Here is a 7,179-nt window from a genome sequence, read left to right on the forward strand (position 1 = left end):
CCACCTTCCGGCGACGCGCCGCCCCCACCTGCCGGTGCCGCACCGCCCCCCACCTCCCGGCCACGCACCGCCCCACACCTCCTAAGCGAGGCCCGCCCCATACTCCGACTGGCCAAGCGCCACCGCACCACCGGCCTGCTCACTGGCGAGGCCCTCCTCCCCCACTGCCGCCATGGCCGTTCGACGCCATCACCGCAGGCCATTCGATGCCACCATCGCATGCCGTTCATCACGGCAGCAACCTGGATCCGCCCTGCTCCCTTTCCCAGCGCATCGCCGCCGACCGGCTCCCTCCCCTAGAGTGTCGTTGCGGCCCCAGCCCCACTTCCTTGCCGTGGCACAGCGCCGTCGACTGCGCCCTTCCCTTTCTTCCCCTAGTGCCTCGTGATGGAATCCAAGGGAGGGCCAGGCCGTTCACAGCCGCCACCCCCCTCAGTCCATTCAGCACCGCCAACCAAGGCCGTGCTCCCCTGCCCCCAGCTCACGCCTCCGGTCCCATGCAGTCCCCAGCACCACCGTCTCGACGTGCCGTCACGCTGTTTTACACGGGAGGTATTGGCCTCCTTCATCCGCCGGATTCGACCATCCCCTTTTGTTCACCTCCGCCACCCAAGGCCGTTCACCACTGCCACCAGTTCCCGTTCAACACCACCGGCGCAATCTCACGTGTCAACGACGCCCCTGTCTACCCCACACGAAGCTTCAACAGAGGTCCGGTTCAGAACTTTAAATACCTCTACTCTTTTGTTTGTGTACATATCTAAGAGGGAACTGGAAAAATGGAATTCAACATCACTAGTTTACTTAGGGGACGAATTCTGATTTTCTAGCAGTTCTAGTACATATGTTAGAAGAATTCCGAGTTGTATTGTTCTAGTCTGCTGTCATCGCAAGCTGCTATGATGTGTTGTCACCATTTATAATCTGTTAATGACCGGTATGTTCTTGTTGTCAGTTCATGTGTATCCTTGTTGTCAGGTTGTGTTCATGTTTTATAATCAGTTCATGTACATGTGTGTTTGTAATCACGGTGTGTTCTAATAACTTCTTTCAGAAACCACTTTGTAGCTCTGTTCAGCTATGGATTCTCCGTTCCCAGAAAGTTAAACATCAGTTCTTCTAATTTGTAAATAAAATGTAGTTTTTCAGATTAACATAAGAACACGGCTTCTTTGATGTAGTGCCATTCAAATTCTTATTTTAGTTTTGTTCATTTTCTTATTTAAGTTCAGTTTAAAATCTAATTTTAGTTCAGTTCAAGACAGATTATCATCTATCCAATACAGACGGAAAATAGAGTTGGGAGTGGACGACCTTGAGCTTGTCCAACCACCTTCATTGTGCTTCTCCAGTGCGTTCATGTGCGGTATTGCAAGCATTCCTGTGCCGCGTGCATGCTTTGGACTACGTGTTGTCTATTGTTATGTAGTATCTCCAGATTTTCTAAACTAACTTGCTCAATGACAGAATTGTGTATCGCACAGTACATGTATTACTACTAGGAATGTTCACAAATCAGAACTCAAAGAAGTATTGACATCACAACTACTGTATATTCAAGGAGTCGGGTTTTGCTCCTGCATCACCTCGTCTCCTCCGTTCGAAAAAAGCATCAGATAAGTTCACACTATGGTTTCGCTCTTTCGTATAATTGAGTCCAGACTCCTTCGGTTTTTGTTCCATAGAAATTAAAGAAACCTGTAGAAGTTTGGGGTATAAAATTCTATAAGTTCAAAACCGGGAAACTAGTAAGTTCAGACAAAATTAAAACTGTCAAAGAACGTGAGAGTTTTTGTCAAAGAACCGAGGCTTCCCCACGCCAGTACAAACTTTTAAAATGTGTGGATTTTGTCAAAGCAAAAACTGAATGGGTGGCAAGATGAATGTACTTGTTATTAAAAGTTTCCTTTTCAACTTCTCCTCTTAATATACATGAACTTGAATATCTTTTTAACCAGTTAAATATATAGGGTTGGCAAGACGACTATAGTTGTTATAGAAAAAAAAGTACATTTTTCTTAAAAAAGTTTCTGTTTGAACTTCTCCAATTAATATACATGAACTCAATTATCTTTTTAACATGTACTCACATGAGCTCGTTTGGATTTTTGTGTATACTTGTAACACAATCAGTTCAGATCTCGAGAGACCGTAAGTTTAGTCGGCCTTGGCATCACGAACGGGTTCAGTTCGATCTCGCATAGTGGGCATGTCCCTGATGGTGTGTCCGTCAGTTCTACTCGCACGAGTGGACGTCAGATCACGCAAGTGGGAAGGTCCCCGATGGTAAGAACTTGTTCTATTCCTGCTGCTATCAACCTGTTTGTTGATGTGCTTATAAGAAATAAAATATCCTTTTTGATATTTCTTTGTTGCCAACTAAAAAGCTAATATTTATGGACATGTGCAGTATATTCAGTTCAACATCGGGTGCTTCTTCAGTTCATCGTACTGTGCACTTCATCTTGCAGGTATGATCATTCTCTGCCCTTGCTAATGTATTTTGTAGTAACTTTGTAAACAGAAGAGATAGCACACTGGAACAAAACAACAGTGAAGAAAGATTCCCTATGTTAATTTTGGTGACTCTATTGTTTGTTCCATCACTTGTAGATGTATGCCTGACCATTTTTTCTCAAATTTGGCATTTGTCAAGTTGTGAGGCTACCCATTCGGGTGTTCATTTCATTGGTTAAATGTTGAATTTAGGATATGAGATTGGTAAGACCATAATCCATGGACCAGTCTTCAATTGTTATCCTGTAGTTCATTTCGGTCTTGAGGGGATTTGTGTCCAGAATGGGGTTTTTGATTGTTGCTGGTTGAATCTACTGACAACACAAGTTTTGATTTCTCCTGGTTATGTATCTCATGGTGGTTCACAGGTAGAAGATGGGATATTCAGAGCTAACTTTGTTGTTTTGGTTTGTGGCACTTAGATGGTTTTGAAAATGTTATGTACAGGTTTTTTCCCCGTGGATCCAGCACCTGTTCCTTGTGACCTGTAGCATCAGGAGACACGAGGTCACCTCCGGTGCCGCTGGTCACGTCAACGCCGTTAAAAAATGGTATATTGTCCACAAAAATATGTGTTTGCTTATCTATATTCTCTACTGTTGAATTATAGGGCAAACATTTTCTGAAACGAGGTTCTCAGGATGTCTATTTTAATTTCTGAAACACAAACTAGGTGCTCTCAGTTCAGTATGTGAACAATCATCAGTTCATGAAAAATACATATAACATGCTGTGTAGGATTTGGGGGGTGCCTAGTCTAGCTAAGTTTTCAAGTATAACAAGTGTGACAATGGCAATTTTTTTTAAAAAATTAATAGTTCAAGTACATAAGAAAAATCATAAGTCCAGTCTGTAATAAACAACAGTAGATGCAGAAAGTTCAATTTTGCTATATGTTTTTGGTATTGTAGATGTGTCCTTTTGTGGTGAAGATTTCAGCACTAAACTATGCAAACAATTTAAAAGTACTCAAGTCCAACTTGCAAACCCGTAGTAGTCCTATAGTGCAACATGCATCAAATTCAAAAATAGCAAACCTGACTTGAAGTAGTGTTTGTAAATTATAATTACTAGAACTCTTATTTCTCACCCTTTTAATTGCTGGCTAATTCTTGTAAAAATTAGTGGTTAATCTTGCTAATTACTTTGATGTGATGCCTAGGTGGTCAGTCCAGCTCCTGCAACCAATACAGGTCGTTGCCCCTTTTGCCACAACGACAGCAGCACAAACACGAATGTGGTCGTCCTCAACCAGTTCCTCACGAGGCCTCCGCGCAAGCCCTCTCATGTATGCTTACACCAAAAGTGCTTACTTGAAGGGGTAGGCATGGTGCTGATACTAAAAAATGGATGAGTAATCACAGAGACCATCATGGATGACGACAGGCCTACAGCTACTATGGTTTTAGTCAAGTGTTTCAGAAATGCGCAGTACTACTTTGTATCTGTCACTCTTTGTCAGGGGAAGGTGACTAAAGCTCCATATTGCAATTTCACTAAGCTATCCGGATTTCATTTAGTGTTTGAAATTAATTACTTTCTTGTCCAGTCATACTAGTACTGATGAAATATCAAGTTGACATTGTGCTCGGCCATAGGTCCGCCCTTTGTCTCTCCCTTCGGTTCAAGGAGCAGCAACAGCTGGCCTGCAGTGCCGCCATCTGAAGACAGGGGAGATGTCCGTAATCCCCTTATGGTAATTATGCAGGTGCGGAACCTCCCAAGCGCACGACAGCCTCATCCGTCCAAGTTGAGCACTGGGCGATGTCCGAGTTGAGCAATGTGCCCCGTCCAAGTTCCCATCCAATGTTGAACATTCAATTTTGTCATGTTGAATACTATACCGCTGAGTGCTATTGACAGTCAGTTATTCTTCCTTCCATGCTGCACCTGGAGAGCTTAATCTCCCATTGGCAAATTTAATCTGTACCAGTAAGTACATGATTAATATTTTAGGATATGTGTGGTTCCAGTAAGTACATGAGTACTATTTAGCATGTTTGGTTGCTTCCGAAACTGAAAATGTCAGCGTGTACTGATGCATTTCAAAATTGTTGTGTGTTTTCAGGGAAAAATATTTGTCAGGTTTTTGGTGGCCAAGTGTTATTGATATGGAGATGAATAACTATGCGGATGCACTCCTGCTGTTTTTGCATCTCCTTTGCGACGACCTATTGCGTGCCCATGAACAAAAGAGCAAAGCCCGCCTGTAGCCTGAGCTATTCATCGCCTCGTCTCAATGGATCAGAGTTCATGGAAAAAAAATGTTTGGCATCCTGTAGTAGTTATAGTCCTTAAGTTACAACAGTTCGATCATGAAAAAAACATCAGTACAAAAAGTATGGAGCTTCTAACGTTGTAGCGATTTCGTGTGAACACAAGGATCCTTCCTGGAAGGTAGTTGGTGGGTTATGTGCACGCTCTACATACATCCATGCTAGCCTATCCTGCTGTGTGCGTGTGATGGAATAACTCGCATCAGTTCTGACTTGGATCCGTTCTTGCCTATAATGCATTGAAAAATCATTTGTTTGCCTTCGTTAAGGCTTGAGAAGCATGTATCTCATTTATAATACGCTTTGGCATTTGGTCGATGATATTTATTGCATCCTTCATCACTGATCTTGAGGAGAAGATTCATTTGTGCATTTCTATATTCGTTGTGTAAATCTGTTGATATTTAATGTTTTAGGGATTTCAGGAGAGTGGAGGCTTGAGAAGCATGTATCTCATTTATAATACGCTTTGGCATTTGGTCGATGATATTTATTGCATCCTTCATCACTGATCTTGAGGAGAAGATTCATTTGTGCATTTCTATATTCGTTGTGTAAATCTGTTGATATTTAATGTTTTAGGGATTTCAGGAGAGTGGAGACCTGGAAGAGCACTTTCAGGCGTTATTGGCCATGACAATAAATGACCAAAAAGAGCACTTTCAATAGTCCAGGAAGACAACAACAACGAGAAAAATGCAATGATGCATCATGCTGATATTGATGAAAAGCTATGATTTTGTGCTCCTGTTTGTTATTATGTCAATGAGAAACCAATAGTTCTTTTCTTCAGGATTCGTGTTTTAATTGGTGAGGGATAAACAAATTTTCCTATTCAAGTGGAAGCTCCCAGTATATGATGGATGTGGGAGTTATTTTTACATTCACTGTTCGGTGCTTCTCTTTATGTAATGTTTTATGTTTTCAAGTGCTCGATGAAAATTTATGTTCCTAGTAAGTTCATGTATTATTGTCTGAGGAGTTCATGTGTTACTGGCCAGTAAGTAAACCTATTAATCACTCTCTCAAGTTTGATGAAAAAATGGGTAGTAATTTGATGAAAAAATGTCATCGAGTTCAAAACATGCCGAGACACGCGACAGCCGCCCAAGTTCGGGCGTAATAAGTACCTCAGTACGAGTTAAAAACGGTGGTCCGTTCGGAATAAAAGAAATGACAGAAATTCAAATTGTAAAGTTCAAGCAAAAAAAGAAACCCCATGAAAATCCTGCTTAGTAAGTACCTCAGTACAAGTCGTAAAATGAGAGAAGTTTAGAACAATGTTGTCAAAGAAATGTTGAGTTAAAAAAACACATTTTCCTTTTGAATGAAATATCATTCAGTTCGATGATACAAACCATACAAGTACATGTGTGACGATACAGTGAACCCTTAAAAACTTACGAGAAAAAATATTACCCAAAAAACATAGCAAAGTCTAGTTAGTGAAAACACGCTTAGTACAAACCAATGCAAGCATCAGTACAAGTACCCTTTTTTGGAACCATTCAAAATTACCCTATAAAAAATAGCTCAGTACAAACATACACATATATCAGTAGGACTACTCTGTTTTTCAAACGAGAAAACAGCAGGACCCGTCATGCCGTATTCAAAATTACTCTTAAACGGTTGTAAAGTAGAGAAAACGTTCAACATGACTAAGTTTTACATTTTCGATAGCTATCCAACGGTATATTATTTGCCATATTCCGACAAACTTTTAAAAAAAATCGCGTTCAAAATCAAATTTGACCGTATTCAAATTCGTTTTTAAATTGTAAGGAATTAGAAAAACATTTCTATACGAAAAAGTTGCGCATTTTCCATAGCTTTCCAACGTCGTATCATTTGCATCAATCCAATAAACCGTTTGCAAAAAATCGCGAAAATACGTTTCGCCCAGAATTTTACCGTTTTTCAAATTACTTTTAAACCATATAGAATTAGAAAAAATAATACATATATGGAAGATGCGGATTTTCACCAGCTTTCCAACGCCATCTTAGTTGCTCAATTCCGACAAACCTTTTGAAAATTGAGTCCAAAATACGATTCACGTTTTCGGTTTTGAAAAAAACGGTTTTTTCAAAACTGCTCTTAAACCATAATGATTTTGCAAAAACGTTCAATATACTTGAAATATGGTTGTCAAGAGCTTTCCAACGATATATTACACGCCCCATTCTGACAAAAAAATTACAAAAAGTTTTTGAACTAAAGAAGACGATCTTTTAAACACAACTGAAAGCATTAGTTCAACCGCTTCGAAAACATCAGTACAACCACCTGAAACCGTCAGTTCAAAAAGGGTAACAGAATAATATTCTGTTACGTGTAACAGAATAGCCCAGATGTGTGTGTGTGTGTGTGTGTGTGTGTGTGT

General features: G+C 40.6%; 1 long non-coding RNA gene across 10 annotated transcripts; it reads left to right on the top strand.

Annotated features, from left to right (window-relative positions):
• The first annotated feature begins 6 nt into the window (after positions 1–6).
• On the top strand, positions 7–5,674 carry LOC119276042. Of its 10 annotated transcripts, none has more exons than XR_005136257.1 (7): positions 7–711; positions 1,266–1,366; positions 1,468–2,286; positions 2,411–2,471; positions 2,965–3,068; positions 3,680–4,489; positions 4,586–5,674. It is a non-coding gene; the product is annotated as an uncharacterized LOC119276042 (long non-coding RNA). The 10 variants fall into 10 exon arrangements; XR_005136255.1 differs by having other exon boundaries at positions 3,680–4,449; XR_005136260.1 differs by having other exon boundaries at positions 3,680–3,985; positions 4,067–5,674.
• Positions 5,675–7,179: the final 1,505 nt, after the last annotated feature.

This window comes from Triticum dicoccoides, chromosome 3B (assembly GCF_002162155.2).
Source record: "Triticum dicoccoides isolate Atlit2015 ecotype Zavitan chromosome 3B, WEW_v2.0, whole genome shotgun sequence".
NCBI lineage: Eukaryota > Viridiplantae > Streptophyta > Magnoliopsida > Poales > Poaceae > Triticum > Triticum dicoccoides.